The following is a 17696-nucleotide window of genomic DNA, read 5'->3' on the forward strand; positions in this document are numbered from 1 at the left end:
GTTGTTCCTGGATCTTCTCACTTTCAAAGTCTGTGATGAAAAATCAGTCGTTAACCTAATTGGTTTACCCCTGAATGTAATCTGCCTCCTTTCTCTTGTAGCTTTTAGTATTCTCTCCTTGTCCTGTATGTTAGCTATGTTCATAATTATGTGTCTTGGAGTTGGTCTATTATGGTTTTGGATTATTGGGGTCCTGTAGGCTTCCAGGATTTGGCAATCCATTCCATCTTTCATCTCTGGGAAGTTTTCTAGTATTATTTCCTTTAATAAGTTATCCATTCCTTTGGACTGAACCTCTGTGCCTTCTATCCCAATGATTCTCAAGTTTGGTTTTTTGATGAGATCCCATATCTCTTGAATAGATTGCTCGTGAGATTTAAGCATCTTTTCTGTGTTGACTATATTCTTTTCAAGTTGATAAACTTTGTCTTCATTATCTGATGTTCTGACTTCTACTTGATCTAGTCTGTTTGTAATATTCTCATTAGCGCTTTTAATCTGATTTAAGGTTTCTTGCATTTCTAGGATTATAGTTTGTTTTTTTTTAAAAACCTCTATCTCCTGGTAAAGCTTGTTCTTTGCGGATTGAATTTGTGTGATTAGTTCCTTTTCAAAATATACTTTCAATGCTTGGACTTGCTGTCTAATGTCTTCTCTAATATTCCGTTCCATCTGAGTTAGGTATGCCTTGATTTCTTTCCCTGTCCATGTTTCTGATTCTTCTAGGTCCTCCTGTATATTTAGGTTGTCCTGCATTGTTTGTAACCCTTGTTTCCCTTGTTTTTTCATGTTGTCCACGTTGCTTTCCAGCTCTGTTTGACTGCTTTGTAACTGCTTTCTCCTATACATTTGTTTTGGCTTTGTATATCTCTGTTGTCTCTCTTTTGTGGTGGGAGATTATGCCTAGAAATGTTGGGCTTTGTTGTACTTTAAAACTGATTCATTCAATTCATATAAGGCTTCTAGGTTCTGTATGCATATAGTGATTTGTTGTTTGTTCTTAGGACTATATGTTTAGGTTAGGTGCTATGGTGGTACGATGGTTAGTATGTCTTGGCTACTTTAGAAGATTGCTTCACTGAAGTTAGATACTACCCGGCAATTGGATCCGGGTGTTGGTAGTAGCTAGGTATTTAGGAGTCTTATAAACAGCCTCGAGACATTCACCTATTTGCATTTAGACAATTACACGAAATGGAAGATGTAACACTTGGGATGAAAGTTGGGGGGTAGGGGAATGAAGGTGCTCTTAAAAAGAAAAAAGGATAGAGAGAGAGACAGATTAGAGGGGAATGAAAAGAACAATAAAACTTGAAATGGGATAGAAAGAGAGAAGGAAAAGGGGAGAAAGGAACAGAGAGAGAAGAAGGAGAGAAAAAAATAACGACAACAGCAACAACAACAACAAAAAATTAAAGTCTTAGAGATCCACCTTCACAGTAGGCGGAGCTGTGCCCTCTGAGCAGAGCTTCTGCTCTCTACCTGCCGATAGCTATCTCTGTAAGGCATCTCCTGGGGGTCTCTCAGACTTGTCAGTCCATAGCCGTTTCACTTCTCCAGCCCTTAACCCCCTTCCTCCTGTCAGACAGCCAGCCAGGTCCTGTTCCCCAGAAGTGATTCCCCAGAGATTTAGTTACACTTGCAGCCCCACCGCGTGTCCCTTTTAAGCCCCAGTGCTGTGGTAAACTGGCGGCTAAGACCTTGGGAGTCACCGCTGGTGATATGGGGGGCTGGGGGTCGGGGATCCCCTCTGCTTCCCTACGGACACGACCCCTGAGAGGTCAATGAAGTTTCCTGGCTGCTTGTATCAGAATGAGTAGTCACACACCTGCTAAAGTGGATTCTGCTGGGAAGGAATTCGGCGGCCGAACTCCGATGACGTCACCTCTCTGCTATGGCGGGCCCCAGGCTCCTTGCTGGAGTGTCCGAAGGGAGGGGTGGGACTGGTCTGTCCTGGTTGGCCTCAGCTCCTGGCTCGTGAATGCTTGGCTAAAAACTTCTTCCTGCCAAGCTGCGTCTCGGAGGTTAGCAGGACCCAGTCACTTTGGCTATGGGCGAGCGGACGGATCCGCCGCTGCGCCCGCGGCACGCGGACTGTGGCTGGTGGATCTGGGTCTCCGCGTCTCGTGGCAGGGTTTTGCTCGTCCGGGTCACACAGACACTTCAAAAAAATCCTAATAGCTCCTGGCCAGTCTCTCTTCAGTGGAATTTTGCTAGGAGATTCTCCGTTGGTAGAATCCAAGCGTTATCCATGCGACTTTATGACCCCATCACTGGGGGTGTATTGAAAGCGCTGCCTCTCTGCCTGCCGCCATGTTGGATCTCCCTCTATATGAAGTTCTATTGGCAAAATGAGGTCATGATAATAGAAACAACCTGTGTTGTGCTTATCGATCTACTTCTGTTTGCCTTGGGCAGTACATGTTAGCAGCATTTAGAACAAAGGCACACAAAGAACTTTTGTGGATGGTAGAAGTGTTCTGTATCTCCAGGATGATGGAAGTTACACAGGTGTAGATATTTTTCATAACTCATCAAATGTACATTTAATATCTATATCTATGCCTATACCTACATAAAATTAATTTTTAAGAAAGTAGTGGTGAATACCCTGCTCGCCTCTCTGTGTTTTCCTTCTTTCTTCTCTTCACCACTTTGACCCCTCAAACACCTTGACCCCTCAAATTCTGAATGTTTTTGTTGGTTTTCCATTGTCTTTGAGAAGCTATTCTGTTCTTGTTTCTATAGTATGCCTGAGATTTGATTTTATTTAGTGAGAGGTTTGGCCTCATATGGGTTTTGCCATCATAGCTGGAAGCTGCAGTCCTATAATTATTTTTTATGTTACTAGAAAAATTACACTTTTCATACTTAGAGAATGAGGTAAAGAAAAGATAAGTGACTTATCCCAAGGTCACACAGCTTCTAAGTTTTGAGTTAGGACCAAGGATCCAGCCAATCTTCTTCCAGATCCCACGTTTTTAATGACTTTGGTATGGAGAGGCTGGGATCTGATGGATGTACATGGGGTAGGATGGTCTGTTTACAGATGTTTTCTCTGCTATATGAATTACAGGAGGTAGTTTGCCAAGATTTTCAGAAGGTAAGATCATTTCTCTTGGTTGCTGCTCCTGAAAAATGTTTTGTTTTTCAATGACCTTATAGTATTCTTGAGGGAAGGAGCATTTTGGCACAACCACTATCTTCTGCTATAAACTAATTGAAACCTTATTCAAAGCCAAGCATAATTATGAAGAAAAATCTGTTGCCAAAAATGGAAAGTACATTCCATATAAAAGATGCTAGGGTTATCTGAGAATAGATAATGGAGTGCTGAGTGTATTATGTCATTTTTTTGTTCTAAAATTTGATTGAGTTTAGTGAACTTAACCTTAAATAGAACTGCCAGATGCTTTCTTATTGCTTAAAAAATGCTCAAGTTGAACAAGAAGTCAGGATGCTCCTATTCCAGAAAGTTTTCTGTCTTCTCTCTGGTTTGTCCAAGATCATTCCACCATCTTGGCCTGAGAGTGTACTGAACTTTTAGATTTATGTGAATTTTAGATTTATGCATGGCTCACAAAAGACATGGGGCAAAATCCTCTACTTTCAAAGGAAACACCATTTCTATTAGGGCTACACCAAAAGGCATTAAAAAATAGGAAAGAAATCCTTCTCAAGGATTGATAAGTAATAGAAGAGAGATCAGTGGAGCAGTGGTATTGAGGGGGAAGAAGGAGGGATGGGAAAGGAAGCAATGGTAGAATGAATCTGACCAAACTTTCCTATGTACATATATGTATATACCAAAGTCAATCTCACCTTTATGTATATCCACAAGCCACTAATTTAAAAAAAAACTATAAATAAATAGAAGAAAAAAAAATCAGTAAAGTCAAGGAAAGGTAACAGGGGGGAGGAGGAGAGAGAAGGGAAAGGGAAAGTACTAAGTGCTGAAATACAGCAAATTATATGCCATGCTTGCATAATCATGTCAGGAAGAACCCCAATATTATGGATAACTAAAATGAACTAGTAAAAAAACTAAATAAAGTTTGATTTGTGTTTACTTAATTTTACCCATTGTTAACATCTTACATTAAATTGCTGTATTTATTATAATAAATGAACAATATTGGTATATTATTATTAAGTAGTCAATATTTGGATTTCTTTTACTTATACCTAATGTTCTTTCTCTGTCTCAGGATCCCATCCAGGACACCACATTACTTTTGGTCATCAAGTCTCACTGGGATCCTCAGGGCTGTGACAGTATCTCCGAGTTTCCTTGTTTGGGTGAACTTCATGGTTAGGATTTGTATCATTTTTAGCACATGATTAGACTGGGGTAGTGAGATTTTTTTTGGAGAAAGACCCCAAAAGTGAAATGCCATTCTCATCACATCATACTATCAACATGATTTATCATCCTTGACATTGAGCTTGGTTACTTGGCTTTGCTACTCTTCACTGATTCTCCACTATATGGTTGGTCTTCTCTTTCCTTTCCATATAGTGTGCTCTGCAGAGGAATCTCCATGTAAAGCCTGAACTTTAGAATGGGGTGTTGTTTGTGCTCCACATTCTTGAGTGTGGAGTATCATCTAAATCATTTGGAATCTTCATGTATGGAAGATTTGTCTATTCTACCCAAATTTACTTATTCATTCAGTCCTTTGTTTATATTAGCCCAGACTCATGAGTATTTGTTTTGTAACCTGGGTTATGTTGTAATACTACATTAATTTTGTTGCTCAAATATCTATTTATTTCTTGCTTTGGTGTCTCTCTTAAAAGCCAAACTTGAATTTTTAATGCTACATTATTTCCATCATTTGTTTATCTGAATAAACTTACTACAATCTATTACCGGGTTTATCTCCCAACTCTATTTATCATCTTCCTCCCTTTGCTGCATGAAGACAAAGACCCTATTATCTGGCTTTCCATTTTATCTTTAGAATTCAGCATGGTGCCTGGTGAGAGTGACAAAAATATTTACAGGGAGGGTCCCACAGACTCTGATACCTGCCACGTCACAAATGAAACTTCTTTGAGTTGCTCTTTTCTTTGTTACTCTAAATTAGAAAACGACTCCACTTCCCATCTCCCACATGCAATTAATTTCCAAATCCTAAATCTCGTCATGTGTACCTGAAAAGTGCTTCCTAAATCTTGCCCCCATTCTTTACTTGTGTCTCCTCTGTTTGAGACTTGGTTCTCCTCTCTCACCAACCTCTCATCTAGTTTCATTGCCTTTAGTCTTCACTTGGCCAATGGTTCTAATCCCTGATCCTAGATTTATTACTCTGGAAATCAACCCTGGCAACATGTGTTCTTTGCTTAAAGACTTCTGTTGGCTTTACTTCCTAGTGGATAATGCCCAAATTCTTCACATAACATTTAAAACCATTCAGAATTTAGGTCCTGCTTGTTTCTCCAGCTCCATTGTCTGTTACCACCTGAAGCCGCCCACCCCCAGGATTTTAGTCTCAGATATTCCATGCTCTTTCCAACCCTGACAGCACCTCCCCCCGTGTTATGGTTTAGATATTAGGTATTTTACAAAAGTTAATGTGTGAGACAATATAAGAAGGTTTAGAGGTGAAATGATTGGGATATGAGAGCCTTACCCAATTGGTGAATAATCTGCTGATAGCAATTAACCAGGTGGTAACTGTAGAGTGTGGCTGGAGGAAGCGGGTCCTCAGGAGTATGTCTTTGGGGTATATATTTTGTCCTTATTAAGCAGAGCTCTGTCTCTGCTTCCTGAAGCCATGTTCCCAGTTGCTTTCGTGCACCACACTCTTCCACCATAATGTTCTGTCTCACCTCGAGCCCTGAAGAATGGAGCCAGCCTTCTAGAACCGAGATCTCTGAATCTGTGAAGACTCCAAATAAACTTTTCCTCCTCCAACTGTTCTTGTCAGGTCTTTTTCATCCCAGGAATGAAAAAAACTGACTAAAACACCAGGCCTTCTGACCTCCTGCATTTTTTCTCTACCAAATTACCCTGATTGTTCCCAACCTATATCAAAATCTGTGCCATGTTTTCTGATTTCATCTGGCAGACTTATTTGCTATTAATTGAGCTGGTTTCTTACGATCTTTGAGGCTGCCTACTCAATATGTTAAATGAACAAGTTGAGTGTGCCCAAAGCATGGTCACTTGTGTATGATAGGGAGGGGAGCTTCAGGGACTTCACGTGACTGCGCTAATATTATGTCTCAGTTTTGCAAAATGCAGTCCCAGCTTATCAGTAAGCATTACTCTCCTCTAGAATAAGATTTCATAAAACAGAATGGTCCAAAACTGTTCTCCCCTTTTACATATGAAGGATTCAGAGAGCATGAGGACAAACACGTTTCAGACATTATTTTAAATGTTTTTCAAATATTCTGCTACTTAACGTCTGTAAATCCTTCGGCATAGATACAATTTTATCCTCCCTTTTACCAATGATGAAACTGAGGCACTTTGAGTAATTTGGGATCCAGCGTTAGCACTCAGATCTCTTAAAAGGACTTCCAGACCAATGGGGAAGTAAAGCTCATAGCCAGGCAACTAATTGTTGATGGTGACAATGTGATCTGGATTTGGCTTCTTATTACAAGTCCAAAGTTTTCCACAGCCCTCTGGAAAGGGTGAACAGATTTCTGGGGAAGAGGGAGATTCATCCAAGAACATGCAACTGTTTCTACTGTGCCTGGCTGAGCTATGGGCTAAGCTTTATGCCTTAAAAGCCTGTGAACAAACCACATGGGTGTCTAAGCCAGGGGAACATGTGGGAACCATACACATCCTCTTACCACACCCTTCCTATTACCTAATGATGAAGTGTTATCACCCAAAGACACTCACCTGTGCATATTTTTATCCTTAAGCCAGAGCCATTTATATTTAAAAAATGAAAGGAGCTCGCTTAGATCAGGATGCAACTCCCAGCTCTTTCTTAATGAAGTAGGATGCAGTAGGATGGGCTTCCTGTTACAGAGGAGGAGTGGTGAGAATGGAGAACACTCTACTCCTAAGAGTACAAAATGTGAGCTTGCCTGGTACATCTAGCATGGCTTATCAGTCTGGGTATACTCAAAAGTGTGAGACTAGTGTTGACCAGTAAGAGGAATGAATATTTATGTTGGGAAGATGAACATAATTAAATTTATTATTCATCTGAAAAAGTTTAATGATACCTCTAACTGTCTAGGGCTCTATATTTTTCAAAACACATTCCTATGTACTATCTCATTTGTTTTCTTTAACCCTGGGCAAAAGGGTTGTCGTGAAAAACATGTGTATGTTTTCCTCCTTCTTTATATCCTCCACCCACCACCCCTGCATCACCACCTACCATGGAACCAGAAGAAAAGATCTAATCATAGAATCTATTTTCTTAAAAATGAGTAAGACTGGAGATAAGAAGGAAGAGGAAAGAGATACATGGTGACTTGGACAGGAGAGAAGCAATAGAAAGAACATGGCCTTTGCATTAGGAAGGTGAGAAGGAAGCTCCTCTTAGGAAGACCAAGAAGTAGAGAATGGTCCAGGTGCTGAGCTGAGAAGCAGGGCAGTCCCCCTTGCTGAGCAGTTGCCTGAGGACCATCGATCATCTAAGAGTTACAGACATTCATGAAGCCTGTAATGTAGGTGGGGCACTCAGAGTAGATGAGGAAGGGTGAAGTTACACAAACTGGAACTGAGGAAAGCGGTAGAAAATCTACTGGAGGAAGAGTTAGAAGATTTGGTTAGGGACACAGATTTGGGAAAATGAAAAAACTTGGTTCTATTTCACTTAGCATGATACTCTCCAGTTCCATCCATTTATGCTGATTCTGTGCATTCAGTGAGCATTCCATGCTCTTTTGGCTTCAAAGTTATGTATCAAAAGAATTAATAATACCTACTACACCCAATTCCTAGTCTAAACTCCCTCCCCACCACCACATTTAAGTGTATTTGCCTTAGCTTAACCTCCAGGAAACCCAGTAGATCTATGGTAGAAGGTAACTTCTGAAGAAGGGACCAAGAAGGGACAGGTTAGAATTCAACAGCCATGCAGCATCCCTGCTCCACTAGGAGCTGCAAAAATGAAAATTACTACAAGAGTTGTGTTGATTTTCTACTTGCAAAGCAGCTGGGCCAGCCAACTTGTGGTGCTAACCTTGTTAACAGAGGTCAAGATCATTAGGGCAGATTGAGATATGAGGAAGAAGACACTAAAACTGTAAAAGACTTAAAATCTCATTTATAACTAGGAAGATGAAAATTTTAAAAAGAGTGAAATATTTTTTTCATCCTGTAGAACGAGGTTGGCAAAAAAAATAAATTTGATAATATGAAGTGTGGAAAAATATTTGGGCAATCTTCAAAACAGATATTGATATGATTAATTAATTAGAGGGCAGTATCTTTTAAATTAAAACACACATCCCTCATAATCCTATAAGTTCTAAAATTTTCCACAGAGAACACTTTAACAGTGTGCAGGAAACGGGTTTCTTGCTATTTTTGTTTTCAGTAATGATAAACTGACACCTATTTTAGAATGTTTAAAATTAAAACAATACCTTTTTATTATTTTTAAAATTTGTTCTGATTAGTTGTACATGACAGTAGAATACATTTTGACACATTGTACACAAAAGGAGCACAAATTTTTCTTCCTCTGGCTGAACATGGTGCAGTCACACTGGTAGTGTAATCATACACATATATAGGATTATAAGGTCCATCTCATTCCATCTTCCTTTCCACCCTTATACCCTCTCCTCTCCCTTCACTCCCCTCTACACAATCCAAATTCCTTAAATTTTACCCCACCCTACCCCACATTATGGATTAGCATCAACTTATCAGAGAAAACATTTGGCCTTTGGGTTTTGGGGTTTGGCTTATTTCACTTAGCACAATATTCTTCAGCTTCATCCATTTACCTGCAAATACATTACATCAATAGATTTAAAGATAAGAATCACACAATCATCTCAAAGATTCATAAAAAGCATTTGACAAAATACAGCACCTCTTTGGGTTTGAAACACTAGAAAAACAAGGGATAGTAGGAACATAACTCAACATGTAGAAACTACCTATCCTAAACCCAAGGTCAACATCATTCTAAGTGGAGAAAAATTGAAAGTATTCCCCCTAAAACTTGAACAAGACAGGGATGCCCTCTTTCACCACTTCTATTTAACATAGTTCTTAAATCTCTATCCAGAACAATCAGACAGATGAAAGAAATTAAAGAAATACCAATAGGAAAAGAAAAACTCAAAATACAACTATTTGCTAATGACAAAAAAAATTCACCAAAAAAACTTCTAGAAGAAATAAATCCAGCAAAGTAGCAGGATATAAAATCAATATCCATAAATCAAATGCATTTTTATACATCAGTGATAAATTTACTGCAACAGAAATTTGGAAAACTACTTCATTCACAATAGCCTAAAAAATAAAATACTTGGGAATCAACCAAATGAAAGAGGTGATAGACCCTTACATTGAAAATTACAGAACAGTAATGAAAGAAATTAAGGAAGACCTTAGAAGATGAAAAGATCTCACATGCTCTTGAATCTGCAGACTTAATATTGTCAAAATGGCTACACTACCAAAACTGTTATACAGTTAATGCAATTCTTATTAAAATCATAATGACATTCTTCATAGAACTAGAGAAAGCAATCATGAAATTCATTTGGAAAAATTAGCGACTCAAAATAGCCAAATTAGCAAGAAGAATGAAGCAGGAGGCAACACAATACCAGACCTTAAAATAAACTACAGAGAATAGTAACAAAAATGGCATGGTATTGGCATCAAAATAGACATGTAGACCAATGGTACAGATGGAAGTCACAGACAAACCCATATGAATACAGATATCTCATACTAAACAAAGGTGCCAAAAACACACATTGGGGAAAAGATAGCCTATTCAATAAATGATGCTGGGAAAACTGGAAATCCATATGTAGCAAAGTGAAGTTAAACCTCTATATCTCACCCTGCACAAAATTCAACACAATTTTGATTAAAGACTTAGGCACTTGACAGAGACCCTGTGCCTAATAGAAAAAAAAAAGTAGGATCAAATCGCCACCCTGTCAGCTTAGGAACTGACTTCCTTAACCAGACTCCTAAAGCCCAAGAAGTAAAATCAAGAATCAATAAATGGAATAAACTCACCTAAAAAGTTTCTTCTTAACAAAGTAAATAATCAATAACATAAAGAGAGATCCTACAGAATGGGAGAAAATCTTTACCACATGAACCTCAGATAGAGCACTAATCTCCAGGATTATAAAGAACTCAAAAAGTTTAACACTGAAAACACAAATAACCCAATTAACAAATGGGCTAAGGAACTGAACAGACACTTCACAGAATAAGAAATACAACTGATCAACAAACATATGGAAAAATATTCATCATCTCTAGTGATTAGAGAAATGCAAATCAAAACTACTCATCTCATTCCATGGCAATTATAAAGAACTCAAGCAAAAATAAGTGTTGGAGAGGATGTGGGGAAAATGTACACTCATACATTGCTGGTGGGACTGCAAATTGTTGCAACCACTCTGGAAAGCAGTATGGAGATTCCGTAGAAAACTTGGAATGGAACCACCATTTGACCCAGTTTTCCCACTGCTACTGCTTGTTTATACCCAAAGGACTTAAAATTAGCATACTACAGTGATGCAGCCACATTAATGTTTATGGCAGCTCAATTCACAATAGCTAAACTATGGAACCAACCTAGATACTTTTCAACACATAAATGGATAAAGAAAATGTGGTACATATACACAATGGAATATTACTCAGCCTTAAAACAATATTTCTTCATTAAAAAACAAAAACTATGTTTACATCTTTGCTACTCATACTGGGTAGAAATATAAAATTAAATGGATAATCAGAGGAACTTCCCCCTGAGACAGTGTTGAATGGACAATGCACTGCTTAAACTATCATTTATGCAAATACATCAACATAAAATTCCATATGAAAAGATATGTGTATAATTGGAGGTTTTAAAAAAGTCTGAATGACCTGGAGATGTAGCTCAGTGGTAGAGAAATTTTCTAGCATATGTGAGGCCCTGGATTTAATCCTAAGCATTCAAATTAATTAATTAAATAATTAATTTGAAAAATCTGAATGAGTTGGAATTTTTACTACTAGCTAGAGTAATAATGGTGAACATACTGGCAAATTTATATCCATAATGTGCAATCTCAAACAAATCTCTAGATTGGAGGCACGGATTGGTGTTAGAAATCATGAGAGAATTTAACTTTAGACCAAAATGTCTGAGTTTTACAAAGAGATTATGCTTATGCATATTAATGTAAATATATGTTATATATAGATATACACACATACATAAAAGCCATCTCTGGAGCAGCAGGAGGGAGCCCCTGCTATCACAGTAAGGGGAGGATCAGAGAAGAGGGTTCCCAAAAATTCCTTGGGAGTTTCTGTTAGCTTCATATCTGGAGCAGTTATTTTTCTACCCTGTTGGGCTGGGCCCCCTGGAATTATTTTACTTTATTGTTGTTTTATTTCACACTATAAAAATACCATGTGCTCATCATGAAACATTTGGGAAATGCAGAAAATAATAAGGGAGATATTATAGCAATCCCCCACAGTGCCAAGATGCAGAAGTAGCTGTTGTTAAGCCGTGGTATTTACTTTCATGATGATTTTTATATGTACTTTACATGATTCTAATCATAATGCATACATCTAAGTGCATATATTGATTTTAATCTCAATTTTATGACCATCAATGTAGTATCTGTGTGCTATAACATCTATTAGTTTAGAGTAGAAAATTTTGGGGGAATAAAAGTCAGAAAGGAAAAACAGTACATTATTCCAGTTCACACATCCCACAGTAAACATTTTCTTATGATGCTTCTTCTCTTTATTTTTAATGTAATCTAATATAGCTGAAGGCAAAAGGCACCCACTGATATTTAAGCATAATTACAACTATGTTCACCACCATTATTCTAGTTCTTATATTACAAAGTACTAGGTAAATGATACCACAAAGGGAAACTTTATGTAGGTTAATACCTGCCACTATTTTTATTAGTTTCTATTTTTTTCAAAATGAAGCAGAATATTTTAAATGGGTTTTATATGTGCAGCATACTAGGGTTCCAGTAGCATTGTGCAGCATTGCTTTTTATTGCTAAAAATAATTTTCCTGGAGCTAAAGATAAAAAATCAGGGAGAAGAATCTCATGAAAATAGAAAGGAGACCTTAGAGTTGAGGAGAGGACCAAGAAGAGGGAGGAGGGAAGGTAACGGGAAGGTACTAGGGAATGAAATTGACCAAATTATGTTATGTGCAAGTAGAATATATCACAATAAATCCTGCTATTATGTATAATTATAATGTACTAATAAAAATATTTTATAAAACATAATTTTCCGAGAGTACAATTTTTTCAACATTTGCTACCTTTGCTATTGTTTTGAGAGAAAATTAATTAATTACTCTTTTAAAAACCTGGAGTTTTTAAAAACAGGGAAAATCTTCAAATCAATATAATTTACCATGCTCCTATTCTTTAATTTTTATTTATATCTCAGTTGATGACCTTGTGTATTCAAGTAAGATTTTTCATGAAGGATATGCAGATAATGAATTTTATAAGTTTTATAGATTTAAGAATACTCTTTGACAAAGGAAGGGGAATTGGACTATGAAAAATATTCAGAATCTCATATTTTGTTTTCCTCTCAAATCTCAACATATTGCTTTAGTATTCTCTGGCATTAAGTATTCTAGATAAACATCCCAACTTTTGTTCTTTTCAATATTACTTTTTTTTCTGTTAGGAAGCTTACCACATTTTCTCTTAATTATTCATTTTTTTAAAAAAATCATATATTTTAGAATGGTCTTTATCAATATGAGTTTAATATTCTTCTCAGCATAGATTCTTCTTCTCAAATATGAAACCAGTATTCTTTCCTTCAGTTTCATGATTGTGTATTATATTTGTCCCTGCCTACGGTCAGTTGGTGCACCATTGCTACCTTTGTCTGCCTGAGTTCAGTTCAAATTTCCTTTCCAGTCTACTTTGCCATAAGCAGTTGAAATCACAGTAACTGCTAATTCTGCTCCAGAGTGATGTTGCCAGCCTACGCCGAACTCTTCTTCAAACTGATTCTCTTTGACATCCTTAAAAATATAGCATCAATACAGCCAGCAATATGGGTGATGGTATGCAGACAGAAAGAGGCTCTTGGGAAGCCAGTGATGCCTGGGTGTCAAAGCAAGAGCACTCCTGAAAGTGAAAGGACGGACAGACAAAGTCAGAACCAAAGGTGGGAGAACTGGAACTGAGAGCCCTGTGCACAGTTGAGGGCTGCCTTCCCTCCTCTGCCTATGCAGGTTAGGACTAGCCTAACACTCATTCTGTCCTCAACTCTTAGCCAGATTAACTTACTTACTCCTAACAGAAATCTTAAGAAATGGACATACCATTGTTAACACCATTTTACAGATGAAGAAATTAAGGCACAAAATGGAACTGTTTTGCTCAATATGGTTAATGTAAGGGCAGGATAAAGACTTAAAACCTTAACTGTCAACTCTCGTGCTAGGCTCTTGACACAAACTCCATTGTCTTCCATGAAATGAAATCAGAAAGGTGACTCCAGGAAAACACTGAACTTCCTAATCACCTGAGCAGATGACCAGACCATTGATGTTCAGAGTACAAAATTATAGTGGAATTCAGACAAGCAATGGTAGAATCTTGAGATCATACAAGGTACATTTGTTTGTTTCCTTTGTCTATTTTTTGCATTGATACCAGTCTGTCTCTGCTTCCTTCACCTTCTGCATGTTGTTTGCAGGGAATGTTCCTCCAGGTTCAAGGAGCTCTCACTAGTCCTTTCTCTATTTCTTGCCTAAGTAAGCAACCTCTGGAAATTTCTGTCCCAGAATAGATATGGAAGTACTGATGAGGGTGAGAGTGAAGACCAGTACCTCACTCAAAAATAGTAGCCACACAGCAGAGAGCATCAGCTGCTCATTTTCCTTATGGATATGTATATAGTTCTATTTCAGAATGAGCAGTGGGGAAAAAACAAATAATGATGGAAAATGGCATCCTAGTAACTTTTAAAGACAAATAGGTTCATTCTGTTCCAGTTGAGGAGTACTGAATCAATGAATAAATGAATGGAATAATTTAAAAAGGCGGTGGCTCTTTCCCTTACGTATCATGGCTAATTTAGGTATTTTTTTTTCTGGCAATGGATGACCTTCTCCCTCTGTCCATGAAAACTGCACCAAAAAACTCTCCCTAACTCTTCCAGCCTTGTTCCTAATACTTGTTCTTGATGAAGTCCTTGATAAAGTCCATGAAACTGTATGTCACTTTATCATTTCCAATGCTGCATGCATGTTCACATGTATGTGAGCTCCTCATATAAAAGTTTTAGATAGCTGAGGGACCACTATATATATATATATATATATATATATATATATATATATATATTCCTCCACAGTGCATATAGTAGAATATTGAATCTACATTAAGAGATCAGTTATTGAGTGCCTCCCAAGGGTCAAGACTTTCCATTAAATGTTCCTTAAGCACCACCCTACTTAATTTTACAATAGCCCCCAAAGTCGGCATTTATACCTCAATTTAACAGAAGGAGATAATGAGATGCCAAGGCATTCAATAATTTAATATGATCCCAGCCTGCCAAACTCTAAAGGTCACATTTTTAACAGCATAACATAAAGGTGCTTTCACTCAAAAAGATATTATATGGTTGAGATATAAGAAAAGTTATTAAATTGTAAGTGTTCTAAACTTTTATTAAAAGAAAATCTTACTCAAGAACAATTCCACTAATGACAATTTTGTGTTAGCTATGTGACCCTTTCATTAATTTCCAAGGAACAGACTGTCCAGTTTCTATGCTTTGGTGAGGCAGAATTTGGGAAATTGATAGAGCTGAATAATTCCTTGAAAAGTGGCTGATTTACTTTATTTACATTTTAAAACGGAGGAGAGATGCATGCAGAACAAGATAAAAATGAAAAAGAGTGGAAGGACTAAGTTGTTGCTTAGTTTTGTTTGGGAGAATTTTATTATGGTTGTCAGACTTGAGATGAAGGATTGGGAGTTTTTTGGGAGGAAGCATGGAAAGATGCAACTGAGGGGAAGGGTAGAGTATAGAAGATCCTGTAATTGGCACTTGCAGATGATTCTACAAATAAGGTAATATCTTCAGAGGTATTTGTCTGGCTACATAGAAAGGCTATCTCAGGAAGAAATCAGACTGGAATATTTTCATAAGAAAGAGGAAAGATGAAAACTGCATTGTTATCATTTGAAACCAGACTAAAAAAACACAAAAGAACCTCTCATAGGTAGAAGCATTTCAGTGGAGGGAATGTAGCAGAGATTCAGATAAGATTTGGTTTTCTTCCTAAAACAACTCTTATTGAAGATTGGTGTGATGGATAAAGTAGCAATATGCATTCAACCTACTCTGTAGTATGCGTGATTTTCATTATGAAATATTGTGTGTATGTGTAAGTATGCTTAAGGTGCAAAGAATACACATATATATTTGCACAGTTCAGAACTACAGCATCACTGGTACTTTAGAGGTCCCTTGCATATTCTTATCATCCTACCTTCTCAGTGAACCCCTATCCTGAAGTGTCCCTTGCCTTTCACTAAAATTTGAAAGATAGTTTTTATCATAAATTGTACATTTTAATTTTGTATGTTTCTAAACTCTCTATTAGTGTCATCTTACATCTCTATTTGGTGTATATTACTCTGTGACTTCCTTTTTCCATTTTATGAGCATGATCCTTTTTGATTCATGTAGCTGAATCTCTCTGATTTTCTCTGCTGTGTAATGTTCTGTTCTGTGAATACGTAAGACTTATTTATCTGTTTTCTCTGTCAAATATTAAGATTGTGTCCAATTAATTTTGCTGCCATGAAAACACTCAGATGGCATTCTGAAATGTGGGCCCTGTATGTAGGGTATGCAATCCTGAGAAAGGAATTGCTGCATCCCAGGGAACTTCCCCATGGCCCAGCTAGATGGTGCTAACCTGTGTTTTGGCTGATGGTAACTCCTGCCTTCATTGGTGTCGGCCTAGTGGTCTCTGTTGGTATTGTCCAATCTTGCTTGATATGAAATCATATCTCAATGTAATTTTCATTCTAATTTATTTAATTATTAAAGAAGCAGAGCATTTGCTCACATTTATTGGCTACTTGTATTTCCTCTTTTTAAAGTATTGTGTCAGTTTCTAATATTGCATTATCTTTTAAAAATCTAACTTATTATTTTATTCTGAACCTTAGCAATTTCTTTATCAGATGTTTTCCAGAATATTTTTCTTGTTTGTAGCACTTTTTATTTATCTTATGATGTCTTTGATCAACAGAATTCTTATTTTAATGTAGCTGAGGTTTTCAGTCTTCTTTTGAATGGGAATTAATCTAAAGATTCTGAAGAGTTTACCAGAAGTAATCATAATATTTATTAGTAATGATAATTTTTCTTCTTTCTTTCTAATCCTTATATTGTTTATTTCTTTTATATTTCTTATAATGTGATCTTCCTGTGGTTTTTTATTTATTTTCCTTTGATTTTAAAGAAAAAATTTAAAGGTTCCTCATTCATTGTAATATTAAGCATCAAAGTTTGTTAGTTTTTGGTACATAATCTTTTTTTTAGGGTAAAGAAATTTTCTTCTATTTCTAAATTGCTACGGGTATTTTTTTTCATTTAGTGGTGAATGAGAACACAGATACAACATATCAAAATCTCTGGGACATAATGAAAACAGTTCAAAGAGGAAAGTTCATTGCATGGAGTTCATTCCATAAAAAAACAAAAAGTCAACAAATAAATGACTTAACACCACATCTCAAAGCCCTAGAAAAAGAAGAACAAATCAACACCAAAAGCAGCAGAAGACAGGAAATAATTAAAATAAGAGTTGATAATTAAAACCAGAGCTGAAATCAATGAAATTGAAATAAACAAACAAACAAACAAAAATAATTGAAAAAAATCAACAGAACAAAAAGTTGGTTCTTTGAAAAAATGAATAAAATTGACAGACCCTTAGCCATACTAACAAAGAGGAGAGAGAAGACTCAAATCACTAACATATGTGATGAAAAAGGAAATATCTCAACAGACACTACAGAAATACAGAAAATAATTAGAAATTATTTTGAAAACTTGTACTCCAATAAAATAGAAAATATTGAAGGCATCAACAAATTTTTAGAGTCATATAATTTGCCCAAGTTGAATCAGGATGATGTACACAATTTAAACAGATCAATTTCAAGTGATGAAATAGCAATCACTATCAAAAGTTCACCATCCAAGAAAAGCCCAGGACCAGATGGATATACAGTCAAGTTCCACAAGACCTTTAAAGAAGAACTAATACTATTACTCTTCAATTTATTTCAGGAAATAGACAAAGAGGCAGCACTTTAAAACTCATTCTATGAGGCAAATATCACTCTGTTCCAAAACCAGGCAAAGACACATAAAAAAAAAAAAGAAAGAAAGAAAACTTCAGACCAATATCTCCAATAAACATAGATGCAAACATTCTCAATAAAATTCTGACAAATTGAAT

The sequence above is a fragment of the Callospermophilus lateralis genome, chromosome 3 (genome assembly GCF_048772815.1).
Source record: "Callospermophilus lateralis isolate mCalLat2 chromosome 3, mCalLat2.hap1, whole genome shotgun sequence".
Lineage (NCBI taxonomy): Eukaryota > Metazoa > Chordata > Mammalia > Rodentia > Sciuridae > Callospermophilus > Callospermophilus lateralis.